The sequence below is a fragment of the Aotus nancymaae genome, unplaced genomic scaffold (assembly GCF_030222135.1).
Source record: "Aotus nancymaae isolate 86718 unplaced genomic scaffold, 86718_ANA_hifiasm-v0.15.2.pri h1tg000077l, whole genome shotgun sequence".
Lineage (NCBI taxonomy): Eukaryota > Metazoa > Chordata > Mammalia > Primates > Aotidae > Aotus > Aotus nancymaae.
Window position 1 is genome coordinate 12,078,583 of NW_026988492.1, and position 26,260 is coordinate 12,104,842.

Consider the following 26,260-nt stretch of genomic DNA (forward strand, 5'->3'; position numbering starts at 1 on the left):
AGAGCTAATCAATATCCATTTTTTAAAATTTTTCTTTTAAGCTCAATGGGAAGTTCATATTCCTTGGACTTTTACGCAGTCTTACTCTGTTTAGTTTAACTCTCTTAGTAAAGGACCAATACCACACTGGTTAAATTATTTTAGCTTCATCATCAAATCGAAGATAGAAACACAGCAAATTCTGCCTTGTTATTTCTCCACAAGAATTTTTTAGGTTTTGCCAAAATGCTTATATTACCAAAACAACAATTGCCTTTAAAAATATTTTGATAGGGTGTTTAGACTTTATTGGTGCATGCTAAGAGAAGGTTTTTTTGTTTTGAAGACAGAGTCTCACTCTGTCACCCAGGCTGGAGTGCAGTGGCGTGATCTTGGCTCACTGTAACCTCTGCCTCCCAGATTCAAGTGATTCTCCTACCTCAGCATCCCAAGTAGCTGGGATTACAGGCGTGCCCCACCACACCTGGCTAATTTTTGTATTTTTAGTAGAGATGGGGTTTCACCATGTTGGCCCGGCTGTGGACCACCTAATTCTTTGTTTACAGCAAAGAGTGTAGCTGGAATTACAGGCGTGCCCCACCACACCTGGCTAATTTTTGTATTTTTAGTAGAGATGGGGTTTCACCATGTTGGCCAGGCTGTGGACCACCTAATTCTTTGTTTGCAGCAAAGAGTTGTTGATGCCTATATCTCTACTCAACTGACCCTCTTAGGGGCAGAGATTTTGTTTTGTTTCTTACCATGATTTCCCCACTACCTGGCCTTTCTCACATTTTACTCACTCAAAAGATATTTTAAAGCACATTGAATAAATAATTTCATGTCTCCTTAAAAATACATGTAAGAGACATTAACTCATGACTTCCTAAGAGATCTAACCTTTTACTGTATAAATAACTACAAATAAATATCTCATGACTCTCTAAGAGATCCAGCTTTTTACTGTAGATCCTGCTTCCTTTTCCTTCCTTTTAAAGAACAGATGTAAATGCACACACACGCACACACACCACAACACACAAATGCAGGATTATAAATAAACAGAATTGGGAGCTTCAGTGAGCTAAGCATAATCCACTCCAACTTTCCAAATGGAGAAAATAGGGGTGGTGGGGTGTCAGAAACAGAAAGACCTTCCAAAATTACATGGGAAATCAACCATGTGTGAAAAATGAAGCCATTTTCTATATTTTCTGTAAAAATTTACATCACTTGTTTTCATCAATATAGAAAACAAAAGCAAGGGCAAGTCCTGGTGCCACTGTCATATCCAGGCCACTGACGACATTTCAGTTGCGTCAGCTCCATCCTGTGGGTGCTTTGCCAACCCAAAGACACACACTTGTTGATTCATGTTGGCACACTCAGGGCTTGGTGCTATTTGGCTCACAGCTTTCTCACTCTTCTGTGGTTCTTATAATTTCTGGTAACTCTGATTTTTGAAAATTATCTTTAAACAAATCATTCAAACCATCCTAACCAAAAACATTCTAAACATTTTTTCTCTGCACCTACTGCTCGTCAAGTGGAGTCTCAAATAGCAGCAGCATAGAATAATCCAGAACTTTGTTTCCCTCAACAATTAATCATTGTACATCTACAATCTACATATTTGAGAATTATGTAATTTAAATTATAAAATTTCTGCATGGATCTGGTTCATACTTTGAAAGTCATTAGAATAAGTGAGGAATAAATCATATAAAAATTCTCTTCAAAATACAATAGGGTTTCAGCAACTCAAAAAGTTTTAGAAAGCTTTGGTAGATTTTTATGTTTGAAATATAATATCAAAAATAAGCTGGGCACAATGGCTCACGTCTGTAATCTCAGTACTTTGGGAGGCTGAGCAGGTGGATCACAAGGTCAGGAGTTCAAGACCAGCCTGGCCAAGATGGTGAAACCCCATCTCTACTAAAAATACAAAAATTAGCTGGGTGTGGTGGTAGGCACCTGTAATTGCTACTCAGGAGGCTGAGGCAGAGAATCGCTTGAACCCATGAGGCAGAGGTTGCAGTGAGCCGAGATGGCGCCTCTGCACTGCAGCCTGGGTGACAGAGCAAGACTGCATCTCAATAAATAAATAAAGCCAACCTTTACATAGTGATTACTATGTGACAAAAACTGTTACAAGTGTTTTTCTCATTTGATCCTCAAGACGAGTGCTGAAAATGAATCCTAAGATTCATGTAGTATTATTGTCCCCCATTTTGCAAATGAGGAAATTGAGACACAGAGAGGTTAAATGACCTTCCCAAAAGCACACAGCCAGTAAGCACAGAGCTGAAGTGCAAACCTAGGCAGACTCAGTCCAGCATCCATGAACTCAACCATTATGCTGTTTATTGACTGTAGCCTTAAAACATAGAAACGTTCAAAGCCCACAAAAGCAATGAATTTTATTTGAAATTACTGCCATGTTGGCCTGAATATCTCTTGGTATTGAAACATGACTATGCATTTGGAAATTAGAGTATCTGAAGCTCCGAGCTGAAAATATTTCATATTTGCTATGTGTCTTTGTCTGTTTTGTGCTTCTGTAACAAACTATCTGAGACTGGGTAATTTATGAAGAACAGAAATTTGTATTCTTACAGTTCTGGAGGCTGAGACGTCTAAGGTCACGGTTCAGTTGTGCAGTGAGAGCTGCTCTCTGCTTCCAAGATGGCACCTTGTGGCTGCACCCTCTGGAGGGAAGGAAGGCTGCGTCCTCACAGGGCAGAAAGCAGGGCAAGGGAACCAAATGCTGTGTGAAGCCTCCTTGATAAGGGCTTTAATATCATTCCGGACGAGAGGAGCCCTCATCACCTAATCACTTCTTAAAGGCTTCACCTTTTACTACCAATGCATTGGCCATTAAGTCTCCTGGATTTTGCAGGATTCAATCTGTAGCACTGTGAATAAAAGTAGTAGGTTGGAGTTATGAAAATAACCAAAAAAGTTATTTAAAGAAAAATACACATGCTGAAATGCATACATTTTTGAAGTAAAATATTCTGAATAATAAAGACAGAAATGTTGCAGGGCATTGTTAATGAACTCAAGCCTATTCAGAGAATCGTGATGAGACCGTGGTGGAGGAATGGAAGAACAGGTGGTGATCTGTGTAATACACACCCAGAAAACATTCCAAGCCACGTTCGATAAAGTGCCGCCATTAGGTACATCATAATGTGATTGACTTATAGGGCTTTACCTCTTCTACGGCAAATGAAACTTGATTTGACTTCATTCTAATTACAAAAGATTGGCAGCCTAATGAGGACCAGCAGAGGGGAACATTTTAAGAGTTACATGTGAGAAAGAAGAGCCAAAAATTGTCCATGAACATTGTCAAGCTCATACCTTAACAGTGGTGACAAGGACTTATGAAAATATTTTAAAACTTAAAGACACTTTCAATATTACTAATTCTATGTACAACAAACATTCACCTATCTGCAAAAAAAAGTTACCAGGTTTTTCAGTGAAATCATATTGGACACTATGTCATCATTGTTTATTAGCTGTGATTGGGAAGTTTCTTGAGCCTAGTAAAACACTGGGAATTGCATCAAGCAGTTTTACACAGGTGGTTTATTAATTACCTTCCAGGTTTAGATTTCTTCTTTCTTTCCAAATGTTTATTATGTGTTAAATGTCATAGGAAGTCTTTCTAAAGACCTTCAAAGTGAAATGAAGGACATTTTTCTTTGTCTTCTAAACCTCCAGCAGCAGTTTTTTGTTTACCTTCTAAGAGAAATGATGAATATTTTTAAACCACTGGCAACAGACCAGTGAATAATGCCAAAATAGTCTTGAGAAATTTCAAAGAAAAAAATGCTTCCTTTCAAAGGAGAAGAAAAATTTCAATAAAATAGATAATGGCTATTTGTGTAAAATATTTTTCCTAATTTATAAGAAAAATAAAACTAAGAGTCATAACTAAGAACTGAGTGTCATAGTATGAAACTTAACTATTTCTAGAGGCAACAATGGCAACAGGAAATAGATTCTAGATTCATTATTTAAATGGAACGAGCTATTACATACAGCAATAACCAACATGTATAACAATTTTATTAGCATGAGGTAAACATGATCCTAGAACTTCCATTTGAATGTAGCTACCAAAAGCTCCATTTTATGCTATCAATCTAGGTGACCCTGGCTCTTTTTTAACATAATCTTTCTAGTTATATTTTTGTGCTTACCCGGAGCTATTACTTACTGCTTTGGTTTGACTGATTCCCTAAAGCAGGTACAGGCTGTTTTGTTTGCTTTCCTCCCTAAAAACCTACTTGAAAGCGTCATGGTACAGTCAAGGAATTGAAAGCAGTCCTGTGATGCTAGAAGTAGAGGTGGAGAGCTTTGAGTAAGTCAGTGGTAAGGCAACAGAATGAAGAGGTCCATGGCTCCACAGCTGTAGGGCAGAAAGGTTTTGACAGCCATCTCCAGGACTTTGTACTTTATCTTGAGACTACTTTTGGTAGTGTTATGATCAGATTGGCATTTTAGAATAAGCACTCTGGCAGCTGTCTAAAGAATATATTGTGGCTTGGTGTGGTAGCTATGCCTATAATTCCAATACTTTGAGGGGTTGAGGCAGCAGGATCACTTCAGGTCAGGAGTTTGAGACCAGCATGGGCAATATAGCAAACTTCCATCTGTACAAAAATTAAAGATTAGCCAGATGTGATGGTGCACATCTGTACTCCCAGCTACTCTGGAGGCTGAGATGGGAAGATTGCTTGAGCCCAAGAGTTCTAGGCTACAGTGAGCTGCGATTGCACCACTGTACTCCAGCCTGGATGACAGAGCAAGATCCTGTATCAAATGAAAAAATGTATTTGGACAAAATAAAACTAGAAGCAAAACAAATAGGCAAATGAGGAGACTTTAGAAATAAAATAAGAAAGCTGTGATGAGGGAATGGGATATATCCAATGAGGTGCAATTGTTAAGATTTATTGCCACTGGATTGGAGATATAAACTGAAGAAGAGGTGATTCCTGAGTTTTGATGTGTGTCATTGTAAGGGAAAGCACAAAAAAGAGTGTTTTGATGTATGCCAGAATTCCACTTGAATGACATTCGATCAGGGGATTACAAAGACCAGCACCCATTTTTATTGTTTCTTTAGGATTAAACAACATGCAAAGGAAGGAGGGATCCGCCATTTTTATTTTTATTTTTTGAAACAGGGTCTTACTCTGTTGCCTAGGAGCTCAGTGGTACAATCATGGCTCACTGCAACTTGGATCGTCTGGGCTTAAGTGATCCTTCTGCCTCAACCTCCCAAGTAGTCGGAACTACAGGTGTGCACCACCATGCTTGGCTAACTTTCTTTCTTTTTTTTCTCCATAGAGACAGGGTCTCCCTATGTTTTCCAGGCTGGTCTCAAACTCCTGGGCTCAAAGAATCCTCCTGCCTCAGCCTCCCAAAGTGCTGGGATTACAGGCATGAACCACCATGCCCAGCCCAGCCCAGCCCAGCCCAGCCCACCATTTGTCAGAAAGAAGCAATGATGTGTGTGCCTCATTCTTGGAAATAATTGCTAGAAACGAAAGGACCAAAATCTCAGTAACCATCTCTGAAGGCATCAGGGACTTGGAACCAATAACCTAAACCCTGGTGAGAGTCTCTCTTGAAGATATTGTTTCTGAACCTCCACATACACAGATGATGCAAAAATGTATGTTTCCAATCAGACCTCTCCTCTAAGCTCCAGCCCCATCTAACCAACTGCTCACGTGGATATCTCAAATGTATCTCAATGTCAACACCTCTAAATCTAAACTTCTGATTACTCTCCCCAAACTTGATCTTCTTTCATTGTTCTCTAGTTCAGTGATTAGTATCATGCACAAAGAAAGAAACCCAGCAGTGACCCTTAACATTTCCCTTGAAACCTGTTGTTCCCAATATCCCATCAATCATGAAAAACTACAATCTTACTTCCTATCTCTTGAATCTGTCCAATTCTCTCCACTCCCAGCACCCAAAGGATGCACTATCCCACTCCCAGGATCACTATTCTTATATGCGATCACAGAGTGACCCTTATGGAGTTGGGCAAGGTTGTGGTCCTGTCACCATCCCCATCCTAGATACACAATCATTGTTTCTTGTCTGGCTACTGCAAGGAACTCTCAACACTCGCCCTGTTTCTCTTCTGGCCCCTTTGAATCTGTGCTTCCTACTTCAGATGACTTTGTAAACCCAAATGTACCTGTGCATGCTTCCTGACTGAGACCCTTGTGAGATATCCCATTGCCCTTAGAATAAAGACTCAAGTCTTTAACATGTTACATCAGGCTCTGCAATGTCCTGTTCCAACCTACCCAGACCCAGCTCACATCATTTCCTCAAGATGTTTATGATTCATCCACAGGCATCTTCTATCAGTCCCAGAAACCTGCCATGCTCCCTGTTAACACAAAGACTCACACATGCAGACTCTGTCCATAAAGCTTTTGTCTGGTTAACACCTACTGATTTGTATCAGTTACCTGTTGCTGCTAATAAACACTTCAAAACTCAGTCTCTTCAAATAACAGACACTGATGGTAGCTCACAGATCTGTGGGTCAGCTGGATGGGTCAATGGCTCTGGGCCAGGCTTGGCTGATAGCTGGGCTTGATCATGGGACTGTGCTCACTTAGCAGGTCAGCTACAGCCTGGCTTTTCCTGGATAGCCTCACTCACATGTCTGGCAGTTAGGTAGCTGTTAGTTAAGATGTCAGGGGCAACTGGACCAATCATGTGTTTCTTTTTATCCCTCAGCCTAGACCAGTTTATTCCCATGGATGGCAGCGTTGGGGTTTTTAAGGAGTGAATGGCCATACACAAAGCCTCTTAGGGTCTACATTCAGAACCGACAGACTGAACATCATTTCTCCTGCATTCTATTGGCTAAAGTAAGTAACGAAGTCAATCCAAATGTAAAAGGTCATGAAATAGATTCTCCTGATGGGAAGGGTTGCAGAGTCACCTTATAAAGGGACAGAAAGAGTTGGGACAAGGTTTGCAATCAATCTGCCACATTATTTTTCAGATACAGGCTCAAGATGAGATTCTTGAGGGAGGCCTCTCACAAACTACCTGCTTAGACTGCATTGCCCCACCATGGATTCACTCTATGAACCACTTCTTCATGGCACTCGGCACAGTTGAAATGTCACATGTATTTGTGTGATTATTTGCTTAAGATTATTTTCAAATCCTCCCTTCCATGCACCTCTTCCCCCAAGACTTAGAGGTCAATAAAAAGCCAATGGCCCCTTTCCCAGCACCTGGCACAGAGTAGGTAGTACTCCATGAATATTTGTTAAAGAATGATTTCACTTCCCATTGTGTTATTTTGAGACTATATTTTCTGTTCCCTGACACATGCTTTAATTTAGGGGGGAAAAAAAAAGGACCTTTTGCTTTTTGGGAGGAGGCAGTCAGAGGATATTGAGTCCTGTGCGCAGCAGAACCCCCAAGGGATAAAGTGATGATCATTGCCTCTTTGGTACCTGTGGCAAAGAAAGAACTGCATGGATTGGCCACTGGGGGCTGCAAAGTAGCTTTAGAACTTAAACTACAGAGACTCTTGTGAATTGAGACCCATGAAAGCAAATATATATATATATATGAAGCAACAGTTTATTGGGAAAAGATAATGGGTTTTTCATTGTAGATTTGTTCAGTTTGAGGAACATTCCTGAATCTAATACTTGAAAAAGAGCTGCAGATTGGACAGGGTGTTAGTCTGTTCTCACATTGCTATAAAGAAATATCTCAGACAGAATAATTTACAAAGAATAGAGACTTCATTGGCTCACAGTTCTGCTGGCTGTGTAGGAAGCATGGTGGCATCTGCTTGGTTTCTGGGGAGGCTTCAGGAAACTTACAATCATGGCAAAAGGCAAAGGGGTAGCTAGCACGTCTCGTGGCCAGAGCAAGAGAAAGGGGGGCAGTGGGAGAAGCTACACACTACACAAGATGTCATGAGAACTCACTCACTATACAATACCAAGGGTGATAATGCCAAACCATCCATGAGAACTCTGACCCCGTGATCCAGTCACCTCCCACCAGGTCCTGCCTCCAACATTAGGGATCACGATTCGACATGAGATTTGGGTAGGGCCACAGATCCAAACCCTGTGAGGCATCTAGAGTTGGGAGTTCACAGTGTATACGCTTAAGAGCAATCTCAACCGTAGACGTAGCTGAGGGCGGGCAGAGTAAGAAGAGAAGGCTAAAGATGGAAGCTGAAGGAGACTCACAGTTACGAGGCAAGAGGAATAAGTAGTGAGGGGCAGTGTGGAACACTCAGAGAAGTGAAAGCAGAAGTAAGCAAGAGCCAGTCTCAGAAGTTAGAGGAGGGAAGAGTTTCAAGGAGGAAGTGACCTCCACCACCAAACGCAGCTAAGAGGTCAAAGGATAAGACACAAGAAATAGTCGCTTCAAAATGACATATGCTGTGAGTGTTATGAATTATTTTTTCTCAAAGGATTATTTGTAATGATGTGTATATTCTAAAGTTCTTAAATTTAACATGGTATAAGTTGCAACAAGGCAATTTATAAGGCTAAAAATCCAGACACAGTGTCCACTTTGTATTTGAACTTCTACTTTGAATGATTTTTAAGCCCCATCCAGATTCCTGTCCTCTTCCCACAATGCTATTTGGCCTCTCATCTCTATGCATGTGTGGAATTAGTTATTTTGGTAATTTTTACTGCCACTTATATCAGTAAAAACATCAGTACAGGTTAAGTCTAATTTATTTTTATATGCTACTTCAATGAAATGTTAACCCCAATTTTTGTAAAGGCTAGAATAGCCAATTAAGCAAATAGGACATGTTAGATCCCTATTACCAAGTAAAAATGTTGCTGCCATACCTGGAACAAATTCATTTATTTGCTAAATAAATATTGACTATTGAGCTGATCAACTAAAACATGTTTTGAATTACCTCTGGCTTCTGTCTTTCAGAGAATTACACATAAAAACAATCAAAAGGGAGGAAAGATTCAGCTAGAAATACCAAATGTTACAGATGCCTCTCTCTTCCTTTGTAGTTTCCTTTTTTTTTTTGAGATGGAGTCTTGCTCTGTTGCCCAGGCTGGAGTGCAGTGGCATGATGTCAACTCACTATAACCTCCTCCTCTTGGGCTCAAGACATTGTCCAGCCTCAACCTCCCAAGTAGCTGATTACAGGCATGTGCCACCATGCCCAGCTAATTTTTTTGTATTCTTAGTAGAGACAGGGTTTCACCATGTTGGTCAGGCTGGTCTCGGACTCCTGACCTCAAATGACCCATCCACATCGGCCTCCCAAAGTGCTGGAATTACAGGCATCATGAGCCACTGCACCCGGCCCCTTAGTAGTTTTCTAATGTTTAGCTAATCATGAGCACAATTGTTTGCCAGTTTCTGTCTTCTTTGTCTTTTAAACAACTATTTTATTGAAAGGATTTCAGATTCATTATTTCATGGAGTGCAGTGGCATGATCTCGGCTCAAGAATAGCTGGAGCCTCCCAGGTACAAGCCATTCTCCTGCCTCAGCCTCCTGAGTAGCTGGGATTACAGGCGCCTACCACCGTGCCCAGCTAATTTTTGTACTTGTAGGAGAAACGGGGTTTTGCCATGTTGGCCAAGCTGGTTTCGAACTCCTGGACTCAGATGATCTGCCCAACTGGGCCTCCCAAAGTGTTGGGATTACAGGCGTGAGCTACCACGCCTGGCCCTTTCTGCAATATTTCTAAAATTCAAAATAAAATAGCCATGCAGTACCGACTTGAAAGCATACGATGAAGTTCATTCATTTTTGCTGCTGTGAAGTACTTAATTCAGGGGTCCAGTCTTCTACTACTGACTGCTCAGGTTGCGTCTCATTTTTTGCTGTTTCAGTAAGTCTGCCGTGTGCACCTTTTATACACTTTTGTGGATGTATGTAAAAGCATTCCCAGCAAAGTGGAATTGCTAGGTCATAGGTAATACACACCTTGAGCTTTGCCAGATATTGCCAAACTGTGCTGAGAAGTTGCACCAGTGTCACCACCTTACAATGTTATCACCACTGTATACTCCGACAGTGGCTGAGAGTTCTGATTTCCCTATATAACGACCACCACTTTGTATTGTTAAACTTTTAAAATCTGTGTCAATTTCCTGAACGTGATATGGTATGGCTTAGTTTAGAACTAGGCAGGTGGGTGGCTCATGCCTGTAATCCCAGCGCTTCCAGAAGCCAAGGCAGAAAGATGGCTTGAGGCCACGAGTTCGGGACCAGCCTGGGTAGCAGTGAGACTCTGTCTGTACAAAAATAGTTTTTAAAATGAGCCAGGTGTGGTGGCATGCACCTGTACTCCCAGTTACTTAAGAGGCTGAGGCAGGAGGATTACTTGAGCCCAGGAGTCTAAGACTCCAGAGAGCCATGACTACGCCACTGCATTCCAGCCTGGGTGACAGAGTGAGATTCTGACTCAAAAATATACATAAATACAAGAATAGAATCCTAAGTTGATAACGGGGTTCCCATTGTCATCTGGTATCTAATGTTGCAAATGATAAACACACTATCAGTTTACCTGTGATTCTTTTTTGGCACCTTATTTCTCTGCTTTAATTTTTTTTTGAGATGGAGTCTTGCTCTGTCACCAGGCTGGAACACAATCTTGACTCACTGCAACCTCCGACTTCCTGGTTCAAGCGATTCTCCTGCCTCAGCCTCCCAAGTAGCTAGGATTACAGGCACGTGCCACCATGCCCAGCTAATTTTTATATTTTTAGTAGAGACAGGGTTTTACCATGTTGGCCAGGATGGTCTCAATCTCTTGACCTCGTGATCCGCCCGCCTCAGTCTCCCAAAGTGCTGGGATTACAGGCGTGAGCCACTGCGTCTGGCCTGTTTTAATGTTTTATCTTTGTTTTTGTCACTATGCAGTTTACAGTAACATAATTTTGTATTTTTTGTTGTTGTTGTTTTTGAGACAGGGTCTCCATTGGTCGCCCAGTCTGGATTGTAGAAGTGTGATCATAGCTCACTATAGTCTTCAACTCCTGGTCTCAAGTGGTCCTCCTGCTTCAGCCTCCTGTGTAGCTGGGACTATAGTCATGCGACACCACACCCAGCTAACTGTTTTAAAAATTATTTTTGTAGAGACAGGGTTTTGTTACTGTCCAGGCTAGTCTTGCACTCCTGGCTTCAAGCAGTCCTCCTATGTCAGCCTCCCAAAGTATCGACTTTTAAATTAATTCTGTTGAAGACTAAGTATCCTTCCTAGACTATATCCTTTATAATTTTCTGAAAAATTCTAATCATTATCTTTTTAAATGCTGTCTCTTGACTTCTGTTTCAAGCAATTTGGTAAACTTGGTGTGCCCATTCAAATATAGAACCATTTTTAAATTGCAGATAAAAACAGAAAAAAAATATACTTCAGCTTTGCACAGTGGCAGTATTGTAGCCAATCAGGTTTATCCGAGGCGCGATTATTGCTAATTGAAAACTTTTCCCAAAAAATATACTTCAAAAAATGTTTTGCAGCTTTCTGGAAAGCAAAGGAAAACAACTAGAGGCTGTAAAGCACTAGAAGTCATGATTTCATAAGCACTCGAGCCAGCATTTAACCTGAGGGCATCTGCAGATCCCTGATGGCCCAGGATGAGAGTCAAGTAAAAGGTCAGAAGGAGGCTGCCCACAAAAGCCAGGATCTTCCACTGACAATGAAATCAGAAGTGGGTGAACAGAAAAGATACCCACTGAAAAAGACTCTGCCTGTTTTGACCTTGGCTCTGGGTAAACAGAGAGGGGCAAAAAGTCTGTTAATCATTTGTAGCCACAAGTACGCACTCACCCAGCTTGGGAGGCAAATCCTTGATATTTGTGGGACACAAAAAGGCCCAAGCTGAAAATCCTCCCTAGAGGAGCACTTTAATCATAGGCCTCAAACAACTCCAACATATAAAGTTCCAAGGAACATATTCTCACAATCAAAAATACCTACATGCATGAGGAAACAAGCCACAATGAATGAGAGTTATAAAGAAAGATAAAATGCAAATTCAGACACACAAACAGTAGAGAAATTAAATATAGTGCAGAGGAGAATCCTCAAGAGAAGATAATATTTGGACAAAGGCATGAAGAAGGTAAGAATGAGCGATGCAAGTATCTCAGGAGAGGTGACCTTAGCAGAGAAATCAGAGTTCAAAGGGGCTGAGGCAGGAGCATGACTGAATGTTCCAGAAACAGCATGCAATTTACCTACATTTCTAAAGATATCTTTCTGGACTCTGTTGAGAACATAGAGGTGAAGGACAAGAGTAAAAGCAGGTAAGAGAGATAGATTATTGCAATGAATTCAGGTGAGATTTGGTGGGTGAATCAGAGCAAGGATGTAAGGGATAAAACTGAGACGTAGACACATTCTTGAAGGTAGAGTAGACAGGATCTGGTGATGGATTGAATGTGGCTGAGAAAGAGAGAGAGGAATCAAAATCACTTCTCACCTGCGATAAGAAAGAAGAAAGATGAAGCATAATTTGGGAGAAGGGCAGGAGTTTTTTTCTGAACAGGTTGTGCTCTGACCACCAAATTGGGAAGTTAAGTAGGATATATGAATATGGACTTCAGGAGAGAGGACTTAACTGGAACTTTCATTTGGGTGCTGCTAATGAAAAAAAATTCCCACATTCAAAAAGACCAATGCATCTCTGGAAAAATTAAAATAGAATCTAGGACATCAGGTTTCAGCTCCAGTATGTAAATGGATTGGAACTCATCACTCCCATATACACAAGATAAAAAGCTGAAGAAATGGAAAATCGATGACTTTTTTTTTTGACTCCAGAGAATTGATGTTGCAGAGCAAATGGGCACCCTAAAATCCGGAGAAAAAGTCAAATACAAAGAATCACAGCCAAGATCAGCTTGCTGGGTTTTTGAAAAGGTAAATAAAATAGACAGATCTTTAGCTAGACTGAAAAAGAAAAAAGAGAAGACTCAAATAAAAAAAATTATAAATGAAAGAGGAGACATTCCAACTAATATCACAAAAATACAAAGTATCATAAAAAAAGAACTATAAACAGTTATGGAGCAATAAATTGAATCACCTATTTAAAAAATGGATAAATTCCTAGACATATACAACTTACCAATCATGAAGAAGTAGAAAATCTGAAGAGACCAGTAATGAGTAAGGAGATTGAATCAGTGATTAAAAACTTTCCAACAAGTAAAAGCCCAGGACCCATTGGCTTCACTGATGAATTCTACCAAGCATTACAGGATTAATGCCAATCCTTCTCAAACTCTTCCAAAAAATTCAATCCAAACACATTCCATGAAAGCAGTATTACCCTGATATCAAAGCCGAAAAATATTTGACAAAAAAAACCCAGAAGAACAATATTCCTAAATGAACACAGATGCAAAAATCTTCAACAAAATACCAGCAAACCAAATTCAACAGCATATTAAAAAGAACACACACCATGATCAAGTGGGATTTATCCCTGAGATGAAAGGATAGTTCAAAATATATGAATCAATAAATGTGATATACCATATTAATAGAATGAAGGATAAAAATCATATTGTCATCTCAATAGATGCAGAAAAAGCATTTGACAAAATTCAACGTCATTTCATGATTTAAAAAACTTTCAACAAATTAGGTATAGGAGGAAGGAACCTCAACACCATGCAGGCAATATATGTCAAGATTATAGCTAACACCATACTCAGTGATGAAAAGTTGAAAGCTTTTTTCCTAGGATCAGGAACAAGACATGGGTACTTCTATTCAACATAGTATTGGAAATCCTAGTCAGAGCAATTAGACAAGAAAAAGATGTAAAAAGCATCCCTATTGGAAAGGAAGAAGTATAATTATCTCTGGTTGCAGATGACATGATCTTATATATAGAAACAGCTAAAGAGTCCACCAAAAAGTTGTTAGAATAAGCAAATTCAGCAAAGTTGCAGGATTGAAAAATCAGCATACAAAAGCCAATTGTGTCTGTACACTAACAACTATCTGAAAAAAGAAATTAAGAAAATCTCCTTTATAATACTGTCAAAAAGAATAAAATAGTTGACAAGAAATTTAAGAAGAAAATACCTGCACATTGAAAGCTATGAAATGTAGATGAAAGAAATGGAAGAAGCTACAGATAAGTAAATATCTCATGTTTATGAATTGGAAGAATTAATATTAAAATATCCATACACTCAAAAAGAATCTAGTGATTCAATTAAATCTCAATCCAAATTCTGATGGTGTTTTTCATAGAAATAGAAAAATAATTATCCTGAAACTTATAGACTCTCAAAAGACTCAAAACCACCAAAACAATCTTCAGCAAGAAGAACAAAGCTGGAGGCATTGCACTGTCTTATGTTAAAATATGCTACAAAGCTACAGTAATAAAAACTATATGGTACTGGCATAAAGACAGACGAATAGGTGAATGAACAGCATAGAGAGCTTAGAAATAAATGCACACTTTAATGGCCGATTGACCTTCAACAAAGGTGCTAAAAATGCACAATGGAGAAAGGACAATCTCTTCAGTAAATGCTGTTGAGAACGCTAGATATCCACATGTGAATATCTCATACCACACACAAATATCAGCTTAATTGAATTAAAGACTTAAATGTAAAACCTGAAACTGTAAAATGACTATAAGAAAACGTAGGGGAAATACTTCTTGACATTAGTCTGGGCAATGGTTTTTGAATAGGACCCCAAACCCGCAAGTAACAAAAGCAAAAACAAATGAGACTGCACAATCAACAGAGTGTAGAGACAACCTACAAAACAGGAGAAGATATTTACAAACCAAAATACGTAAGTAACTCAAACAACTCTATAGTAAGAAAGCAAATAACCTGGTTAACAAATGGGCAAAAGACCTGAATAGACATTTCTCAAAAGAAGGCACACAAGTGGTCAACAGGCATAGAAAAAGATGCTCAATATCCCTCATCATCAGGGAAATGCCAATTAAAACCACAATGAGATGTTACTTCACACCTTTCAGAATGGCTATTACCAAAAAGACAGAGGATAGCAAGTGTTGATGAGGACGTGGAAAAAGAGAACCCTTGTACACTATTGGTGGGACTGTAAATTGGTTCAGCTATTATAGTATGGAATAGTATGGAAATTCCTCAAAAACTTAAAAATAGGACTACCATATGTAATTGATCCAGCAATTGCACATGGTAGTAATTGGACTACCATATGTAATTGATCCAGCAATTACAGTTCTGGGTATATATCCAACGGAAATGAAATCAGTGTTTGGGAGAGATGTCTGTACTCCCATGATTACTTTAGCAAAACAATATCCAGGAAGATATGAAATCAACCTAAGTGTCCATCGATGAATGGATGGATAAAGAAAATATGGTATATATATAATGGACAGTTATTCAGCCATGAAAAAGAAGGAAATTGTGTCATTAGCAGCAACATGGATGAACCTGGAGAGTTATGCTAAATGAAAAAAACCAGGCACAGAAACAAGTACTGCATGATCTCACTTACATTTGAAGCTAAAAAAACAAGTCAAACTCATAGAGGCAGTAAGTAGAATGGTTGTTGCAAGGAGCTTGAGAGTGCTGGGGGAAATGGGGTAATGTTGGTCAAAGGGTACAAAGATTCAGTTATGCAGGATAGGCTAGTTCTGAAGATCTAATGTACAGCCTGGTGACCACAGCTAATAATACTGTATTGTATTTTTAAAATTTGCTAAAAGAGTAAATCTTAAATGTTTTTGCCACACACATAAAAATATTAATATATGAGCTTATGGATATGTTAATTAGATTGATTGTGGTAATCATTTTGCAGTGTTAATATATAGTAAAACATCACATACACCTTAAATACATGTAATTTTTATTTGTCAATTACACTCAATAAAGCTGGGAAAAAATAAATAATAAAAATAAAAAATGAGATTTGCAGAGTAAATTAAAAAAAAAAAAAACCTAACTATATGCTGCCTCAAGAAACACAGTTAAGATAGAAAGACATGCATAGGTTAAAAGTAAAGCAGGCTGGGCGCGGTGGCTCACGTCTATAATCCCAGCACTTCGGGAGGCTGAGATGGGCAGATCATGAGGTCAAGAGATTGAGACCATCCTGGCCAACATGGTAAAACCCTAATCACTAAAATACAAAAAATTAGCTAGGAGTGGTGGCATATGCCTGTAGTCCCAGCTACTCGGGAGGCTGAGGCAGGTGAATTGCTTGAACTGAGAAGGAGAGGTCACAGTGAGCCAGGATCATGCCACAGCACTCCAGCCTGGGTGACAGAGCAAGACTCTGACTAAAAAAAAAAAAAAAAGATAAAGCAAAGGAGAAGGATATTCCGTGATAACATTAAGCAAAGAAATGTTTGAGCAGCTATATAATTTTAGACAAAACAGATTTCAGAACAAGGAAAATTATTAGATAAATAGATTTACATTATCTGAATAGGCCTGTATCTATTAAAGAAATTAACAACGTGGCTTAAAAAAAAAAAGGCAACAGACTCAGATGGTTTCACTGGTGAGTTCTACCCAGCGTTTAAGGAAGAAATGATACAAATTCTCTACAAATTTTTCCAGATGATAGAAGCAGAGAGAATACTTCTTAACTCATTCTATGGACAAGCTCTGTCCTAATATCAACATCACATAGACACCACAGGAAAGAAAATTAATAGACTAATATCTCTCATTAACATAGCTGCAAAATTATCAAAAAATATATTAGAAAATTGAATCCAACAAAGCATATAAACAATCATACGGCATGACTGAGTTATTTCAGATATGTGAGGAAGGTTCAGCATCAGAAAATCAGTTAAGCTAATCCACCGCATCAACAGGCTAAAGTAGATAAATCACGCAATGTATCAACTGATACAGCAAAAGCATTTGATAAAGTCCAACATCCCTTCATGTCAAGAACTCTCAGCAAACTACGAATAGAGGACAACTTCCTCAATCCCATAGAGAGCATTTACCAAAAAACCTACAGCTAACATCACACTTATCACAAGATTTTGCCTCTTATTACTCCCATTCAACATCATACTGGAAGTTGTGACTGGTGCAATTAAAATAAGAATAATAAAAGGAAGTAAAAGGTATATGATTCAGAAGGAAGGAACACAACAGTCTTTGTTCACAGCTGGCATCTATTTTAAGGTAGAAAATCCCAAATACAGGCCAGGCATGGTGGTTCATGCCTGTAATCCCAGCACTTTGGGAGGCTGAGGTGGGTGGATTATGAGATCAGGAGTTCAAGACCAGACTGGTCAAGATGGAGAAACCCCATTTCTACTAAAAATTTTTTTTTTAATTAAAAAATTAGCTAGGTGCGGTGGCAGGTACCTGTAATCCCAGCTACTCAGGAGGCTTAGGCAGGAGAATCGCGTGAACAGGGGTGGAGGGGGTGGGGGAGCGGGTGGAGGTTGCAGTAAGCCGAGATCGTGCCACTGTACTCCAGCCTGGGAGACAAGAGTAAGACTCCATCTCAAAAAAAGAAAGAAAAGAAAAAATCCCAAATACAGAACACTATTAACAAGTATAAACTATATTAGCCAGGCACAGTGGCTCACGCCTGTAATCCTAGCACTTTGGGAGGCTGAGGCAGGTGGATCACGAGGTCAGGGGTTCGAGACCAACCTGACCAACATGGTGAAACCCCATCTCTATTTAAAAATACAAAAATTAGCCAGGCATGGTGGCATGCACCTGTAATCCCAGCTACTTGGGAGCTCAGGCAGGAGAATTGCTTGAACCTGGGAGGCGGAGGTTGCAGTGAACCAAGAGCGTGCCATTGCACTCCAGTCTGGGTGACAGAGTGAGACTCTGTATCAAAAAGAAAAACAAAACGAAAAACAACAACAAAAATACTAATTTATAGGAGAATACAATGTAGAAATTTATACCAACAAAATATGAAGTTTAAGTGGTCACTTTTTTAGAAAACTATCAAAATTGACTCAAGAAGATGGAAAACTGAACCAATAAATAACAATCCCAAATGCGTCCATCAAATGTCCATCCTGAGATAGACTCTATACCTTTAATGAACAGATGACTTATGTTTTATTTAAATAATTCCACAAAGAGAAAAAACATGTAATGTTTTCCAACTTATCTGTTATAGAAACTATGTAAGAGTTATTGATAAGAATATCACTATAAACCAGTCTCACTGGTAAACATAGAATGCTGGCAGTGAAACCCAGCAGATTCGTAATACATCCTGTCATTGGAAGAAAAACTATATTCTGTTGACAAACATGGGAGGGAGAAGCAAAATACTTGAAACTTAACAAGAAATGTGTATTACCTATATAAAGAGAACTATAAAACTTTACTGAAGGTCATAAAAGAAAACTAAAAAACAATAGACAATTGTATTATGTTCACAGATAAGAAGTTTTAGTGCAGTAATATCTCAATTTAGTCTGTAAATCTAATGCAATCCCAATAAGACAAGTTCATTCTTATGTTCATAAGGACAGGAAAATGCTTAAGTATAATTTAAAAAATTTGAAAATAAAGTGTGATACAACTTTGATACAGCAGAGAGCAAATTATAAAAACACAGTGATTTTTATATGAGATATTAAAAAAGAATAGGCCAGGCATGGTGGCTCAGGCCTGTAATCTCAGCACTCTGGGAGACTGAGGCAGGCAGATCATCTGAGGTCAGGAGTTTGAGACCAGCGTGGCCAACATGGTGAAACCCTGTCTCTACTAAAAATACAAAGAAAAAAAAAGAAAATTAGCTGAGTGTGGTGGCACATGCCTGTGATCCCAGCTACTCTGGAGGCTGAGTCAGGAGAATCACTTGAACCTGGGAGGCAGAGGTTGTGGTGAGCAGAGATCACCACTGCACTCCAGCCTGAGTGACAGAGCAAGACTTCATCTCAAAAATAGATCACTGGAATTAGAGAGTCAAGAAATATTTCATCTAAATTAAAATTGAAATTATGTTAAGTGTGATCTTTTACATCAGTCTATAGAGAATTGTCTATTAAATATATGGTGCTATGATACTACTTCATACCAGGAACAAAAATTAACTCCAGAGCAATTAAAGAGCTACACATAAAAAAATAAAAGCATAGAAATAGTCAAAGAAAAATATTCAAAAAATATTTTTATAATCTTGGAAAAGGGAGATGGACAATTTTGACCATATTTTAACAGATCCTTTTTTTTTTGAGACGGAGTCTCAGATCTTTAAAATAAATAACCCCTTAACAAAAAAAGGCCAACAGTAGACTGAGATACAACACAATGTATTTTGCAACATATGTAACATACAAAGGATTAATATCCAGAATAAAGCCCCGCTACATATCAATAAGGAAACAGAAAGACTACAAACAGGCAATTCACAAATTAATAAATATGGTCAGTGTAACACATGGTGTGCTGTGCTCCAGTACTGAAGGATTTATTCCCCCAGCTGCTGAGAGTGTCCATCCTCTCTGGGAATTGCTCTCAGTGGAAGGGACTCACCTTGCCCAAGGGCATGCCTCCTAGGGCTGCCCTCATTCAGTGACTGGGAACTCAAGGCTACACTAGCCTCACCACCATGCTCTAAGTTGGACAACTGGAAAGCACTCTTCTAGCTTCAAAGATCACAACTTTGGGAACCAAACAACTTCTTCTGCCCAGTCTTGCTTCCTTCTCTCCCAACTTGGATGTTAATCAAGAGAGCACTTCCTCAGAACTTCCTGTACCCTAATTTCCATCTCTCCGCCTGCTTTCCAGGACCTGATCCACAACAGTCAGTGGACATAAAAAGATACCTTGCCAGCTGGGTGTGGTGGCTCACACTTGTAATTCCAGCATTTTGAGAGGCCGAGGTGAGTGGATCACAAGGTCAGGAGTTTGAGACCAGTCTGGCCAACATAGTGAAACCCTGCCTCTACTAAAAATACAAAAATTAGCCAGACATGGTGGTGCACACCTGTAGTCTCACATACTCGGGAGGCTGAGGCAGGAGAATCACTTGAACCCTGAGGTTATGGTGAGCTGAGATTGTGCCACTGCACTCCAGCCTGGGCAACAGAGAAAGACTCTGTTTCAAAAAAAAAAAAAAAATCTATATATACACATACACCTTGCCTCAGTCCTAATGAAATCAAAGCCCTGGCCAATCACAGAATCTCATTTCCCTGGACACAGTGATAGGGCCATGGGTGGGCACCTGATCCCAACAGGGCCAGTCTCAGACCTGCTGTAGAACTGACAGATGGATACTGGTGCAGAGAAACTTTCTTTGCAAAGTTGGGAAGCCAGGAACTCTCAGTGACCGTCTTCTCTGGCATGTGAAGAAAGCTTGTGTGTGACATGAAAGCAACACACACACCGAGGCTGATCAAGAGCTGGGAACACTGATTTTTAAAGCAATTGTTCAGTCTCTAGATCCGGCTATGTCTGACTCTTCCACTTCAGTAAGCCAGCAATATCCTCAATTTTATGAAAAGGTTTAAAACAAATTTCTAAACCTTGCAACCAAAAGAATGTGAATGTGATTTGTTAAACATTAGGAGATTAGTCAAATAACTAATATTACCTGTATACTAGAAGCTGGCAAATTTTACTTCAAGAAAGAGCCAGAGTAGTTATTTTCGGCTTTGCAGGTCATGTGGTCTATCTCAGCTACTCCTCTGCTGCTGAGGTGTGAAAGCAGCTATGGACAATACGTAAATGAATGAACGTGGCTGTGTTTCTGTAAAACTTTATTTACAAAAGCAGACAGGATTTGGCCCTCAGAAAATAGTTTGCTGACATGTCCTAGACAATGAAATCATGAAGAAGCTTAAAAGCGATGTTCTTTACAGATAAAAATGTAGTGAAATAATGTTTTGCAACATGAACCCATGGTTTTTGTTTTGTTTTGTTTGTGATAGGGTCTTGCTCTGTCACCCAGGCTGGAGTGCAGTGGTGCCATCACGGCTCACTGCACGGCGTCATCACAGTTCACTGCAGCCTTAACTTCCTGGGCTCAAGTGATCCTTTTGAGTAGCTGGGACTACAGGTATGTGCCACCATACATGGCTAATTATTTTACTTTTTCTAGAGACAAGGTCTTGGTATGTTGCTCAGGCTGGTCTTGAACTCCTGGACTCAAGCAGTCTTCCCACCTCACCCACCCAAAATGTTAGGATGACAGGTACTAGCCACCAATCCCAGTCAACCCATGGTTTTTCATTCTTAGTGACTCCTTTTAAGCTTTCTGCATCAGAGCCTCTGCACTGGCAGGTACTTTGCCTGGACTATTCTTCCCACGGGTATCTGCATGGCCTGCTCCCTTCCAACTTCAGGCCATTACCCAAATGTCTTCTCCTCGGGGCTTTAGCTGGTGATGCTAGCTAAACACCTTCCTTATTTATGTTTCTCCTTACTTTCCCCATGAAACATACTACATATTTTTTTACTTTGAAAGCTCCATGAGGACAGGTATTTTAATCTGTTTTATTCACTATCCCATTCCTTAAAACAGGGCATGGCACATAGCAGATGCTCAATAAACATTTGCCAAATTAATGAGTAAAAAGGGTAACATTTATTGAGCACCTGCTATGTGCCAGGTACCATTGAAAGTGCTTAGTATTAATCATAATCCTCGCAACACTATTTATAGCAGGTGCCACTATTATTTCTATTATTTGATATGTCCCTAGGTAGTGACAATTCTGAAGCCTAATACCACACAGAAAGGCCAAAGAGCAGAAAATATAAAGCCAGAATCCATGGCTTTTCCATCCAAAATGGGTTCTTGAAACTCACAGTGAAGGTGATAGTCTTGGAAAACAAAGCTTTTCCTTGCAAGATCTGACCTTTTAAAAATAAAAATGAAAGAAAGGTTTCTGTATGGCCAAAAGCCAAGTAGCCAAAGGATTTTTGAACATAAAGCTTATTCTTTTTTTTTTTTTTTTTTTTGAGACAGAGTCTCACTCTGTCACCCAGTCTGGAGTGCAGTGGTGTGATCTCAGCTCACTGCAACCTCTGCCTCCTGGGTTCAAGTGATTCTCCTGCCTCAGCCTTCCTAGTAGCTGGAACTACAGGCATGCACCACCATGCCCGGCTAACTTTTGTATTTTTAAGGAGAGATGGGGTTTCACCATATTGGTCAGGCCGGTCTTGAACTCCTGACCTCCTTGTGATCCACCTTCCTTGGCCTCCCAAAGTGCTAGGATTACGGGCATGAGCCGCCATGCCCAGCCATAAAGCTTATTATTAAATGATAGTTTGTGATAAATACTTGCAAGGTCAGTGGTGCCTTTTAGAAGGAGAGGTGGGGAACACTCTGGGTGCAGCTGGGAGAGTTTCTCAGTGTTGGAGAGTGGCAGAATCAGCCCTGGTGTGGACTGGGAGGTGTCCCACATCAGAGCAGACCTAGGCCTTGATTACTAAGTGTGTCCCAGGAGGCTGAGCTCCACGGAGAAGAACCAGGGCAGGACCAGAGTATGCAATACTGCTGGATGATTAAGGTTCCAGGTGGAAGGGCCAAGGGCAGCCAAAAGTCCCCATGATCTCCCTGAGGCAGAGGTGGCCGAGAGAGGAGGGTAGACCCACAGAGAGCTAGAGTCAAGTTGAGAGAAGTTTCCAGATCACAGGGGCCTCGATAGATGAGACAATGGTGTGATGGAGGTTACCTGGGGGGAACTGAAGAGATCAACAGGCCAACAACACATCCAGCCTCCATCCCAAAACCACAACACATAAGCCTCCTATCCCCATTCAGGTTGCTCCTAGGGAGAAGGGACTTGACTTTCACTGAGTATTTCCCTAATAGGGACTGAGGAAAATTCACAATTTGACCAAGTTTATCTAGAATAGACTTGATCAAGTCCTCTGCTATTCAGCTAGCAACTGAGCTAATAGTGAAATGAAGTACAGGATGGATGAAGAAAATTGTAATTTCATATAGATGAGGTTTGTGATAATGAGATTCGTCCCTGTTACTCTGATCTGGAAAGATCCCCAAGGCACAGTGTTGAGTAAAATGGCAGCAAGTTGTAGAACAATATGTACAGTATATTTCCGTTTATATAAAAAGCTAACATATGGCAAGGGGTGTTGGCTCAGCCTGTCATCCCAGCACTTTGAGAGGCTGAGGTGGGAGGATCCCTTGAGCCTCGGAGTTGGAGACCAGCCTGGGCAACATAGCAAAATCCTGTCTCTATAAAAACATTTAAAATTTAGCCAGATGTGGTGGCACATACCAGCTATTCAGGAGGCTGAGGTGGGAGGATCACAACCCAGGTGAAAAAAGGGAAAACAACACAAAAAAGTAAACATATATTAGTGCATGTACCTATATGTGTAAATACATAGAATGACCTGATCTACTCAGATAAAAACACAGGGGAAGGGATGGAAGGGAAAGTGAAAGGAGCTAGGAAATGGAAAGCAGGAGTGGAGGGGAGGGAGGAGGGACTTTCCCTGTTTAGTCTAAGCCATTCTGTGCTGTTCAAGCTTTATTTTGCTTTCTTTCTTTCTTTTGTTTTTTTAGCAGGGTCTTGCTCTGTCATCCAGGCTACCGTAGCAGTGGCCTGATCACAGCTAACAGCTCACTGCAGCCTCCAGCCTCCAACTCCTGGGCTCAAGTGATTCTCCTACCTCAGCCTCCTTAGTAGCTGGAACTATAGGTGCATGCCAGCACTCCCAGCTAATTTTTAAATTTCTTTGTAGAGACGGGGTCTCATATGTTGCCCAGGCTGGTCTCCAACTCTTGGCCGTAAGTAATCTTCCCACCTCCACCTTTCAAAGTGTTGTGACTATAGGTGTGAGCCATCCCACCCGGCCTGTTTGAACCTTTTAATGGGAATATATTTAGCTCCTTTTTGTGTAAATACAACAATGAAATAAAAAGATGCGATCATTATGTTGTATAACCTTTTTTTAAAAATACCTACAGAATGATCATTTCAGGGGCCCTTTGCTTGGCTGTGACCACCTCTCTTTCCCCTCCTCCCCGACCCCACACGCTGATCTGTGCTTCTTCCTCCCTTTAAACATTTACAGCCCTATCTCTATTGTCTTACTATAGAAGGTACCATATTGCATTGCAGATGGTTGGCTTATGGCTTTATCTTCCCTACTTAATTATGCACCCCTCAAGGGCAAGAAACATGTCTTACTCACCTTTATGCTCAGAATCTTCTAGGACTTCAACACATATGTGATGAATGAATGAGCAAAAATGATAATAAACTTACCTCTGATTTCAGATTAGTCCTTGAGTTCTATTTTATCAAGTTTTAAAATACGAGTACTATGACCTACTTAAAATTTGAATTTGAAATGAAAACGGAAAAAGCATCAGTTAGTAAAGAAAAACAGGACTATTCATTGAAAGTTAGTTATGACATCAACTCTAAGCAAGAGCTGTCCCATAGTTAAGATGAAAGCACAAACTAGGGTCATGAATATTATGAATAATCAAACGTCCCGTATCTTTAAAATTCAGATCTAGAATTTTATGTAACAACAATTTCATCTGTAACTTCCTTTTAGTGCAACACTCAAATGTTAGCTGCCACTAAAAATACGGAAGGCTTTTTTTTGAGAAGGTGTTTTTCAGAGTCTGAAAAACCCCCAAGCCCAATTCCACCTCTTCTGAGATTTGAGACTTGCAAAACTGACTACGGCCATGTCTGAGGGTGACAAGATGAGCGTCAGATAATTAATTGAAAGTAACCAGCAGTTTATACCAGGCACTCAAATCCAAAACTATGAGAACTAGGGAGGCTGAGGCAAGAAAATCGCTTGAACCCAGTAGGCAGAGGTTGCAGTGAGCTGAGATTGCACTCCAGCCAGGATGACAGAGCGAGACTGTCTCAAAGAAAAAAAGGAAAACTCATGGGGTAGAATTTCGTAATGTCTGCACAGGTGACAGGAGAGGGTTCCGTAGGTTTGTAGACTTCTATGTAACTGGGGTAAAACTGGATAGGCTCCCCAAGTTTGGGAGCATGAGTGTAGGGAACAGATGGATCTAAGAATGCCTTTGCAGTGGGGGCCTCCTGAGTGATTGTCCTCGGGCTGCTTCTGCGGGAGGCTACAACAGCAAATTTCAGGAACTGAGAGTGGTGAGAAGGAAGTGGAAACAGCCTGGGTAGCACCAGGAATCTCTCTGGGACCTCTTGTTCCTCTCACCTACCTCAATTCTTCCTCCTGGGTTGATGAACGGAAACCACACAGGGTTCACCAACTTAGACCCTCAGCACTACTGCGATAGCAAAGCCTTTGTCCCTTGCTAACTCTCAAAGCTGTTGTTCTGTGTGTTCCGTTTGGTTCTCAAGGGCAGCGGAGATCCTGGGAACTGCCCCATCCCTGGCCACTGGACACAGCAGCCTGAAGAAGACTGTGATCCTTTTCTTCCATTGATCTCAAGTTACATATCTTTAGATGCTTTTCTTATGTTGATCTTAAGTTACATTTCTTTAGATGCTTTTCAAATAAGCACATCAATTATTTCTCTAGGTTTTCTTCACTGTAGCATCAGTACAGTGTATACTACATATATATATATATATATATATATATATTTTTTTTTTTTTTTTTTTTTTTTTTTTTGAGATGGAGTTTCGCTCTTGTTACCCAGGCTGGAGTGCAATGGCGTGATCTCGGCTCACCGCAACCTCCGCCTCCTGGGTTCAGGCAATTCTCCTGCCTCAGCCTCCTGAGTAGCTGGGATTACAGGCACGAGCCACCGTGCCCAGCTAATTTTTTGTATTTTCAGTAGAGACGGGGTTTCACCATGTTGACCAGGATGGTCTCGATCTCTTGACCTCGTGATCCACCCGCCTCGGCCTCCCAAAGTACTATATTTTAAAATTAAAAATAACTCCATGAAAGCAGACTTTAGGTGAGATTTCCCTCCAGGTGCCTTCCCGTTAAAAGCCATAGGCATGTAAATCAACAGTGTCCCTTGATTGCCGGAACGTGGAAAGCACAAATAAGCCAGTCATTTGTGGCTCACACCTGGAATCCCAACACTTTGGGAGGCTGAGAAAAGAGGATCGCTTGAGCCCAGGAGTTCAAGGCTGCGGTGAGCTACCAAAGGCCCAGATGAAGGTGTGGCTGAGGCCTTCCACTTGCACCGCTTTAGGCAGGGAAGCTAAGTTCGCATTTTCTTCTTGCGTCCTGCTTCTGGACTTTTTCCTTGCCCAGGACAAAAGGCGTAAGCTAAAATCTTCTGGTTCCATTTTAGCTAAGATCAAGTGTAAAAT

The 26,260-nt window shown here is 40.3% G+C and overlaps 1 long non-coding RNA gene and 1 pseudogene across 3 annotated transcripts; both read left to right on the forward strand.

The window, feature by feature from the left end:
- Nucleotides 1–1,710: 1,710 nt before the first annotated feature.
- LOC105715717 (uncharacterized) lies at nucleotides 1,711–21,752 on the forward strand. 3 transcript variants are annotated; one of them, XR_001107107.3, is made up of 3 exons: nucleotides 1,711–5,613; nucleotides 6,766–6,899; nucleotides 19,788–21,752. It is a non-coding gene; the product is annotated as an uncharacterized LOC105715717 (long non-coding RNA). The 3 variants fall into 3 exon arrangements; XR_001107106.2 differs by lacking the exon at nucleotides 19,788–21,752 and adding an exon at nucleotides 7,037–8,925; XR_010339478.1 differs by lacking the exon at nucleotides 19,788–21,752 and having other exon boundaries at nucleotides 6,766–8,925.
- On the forward strand, nucleotides 11,423–11,540 carry LOC135271406 (U4 spliceosomal RNA; annotated as a pseudogene).
- Nucleotides 21,753–26,260: the final 4,508 nt, after the last annotated feature.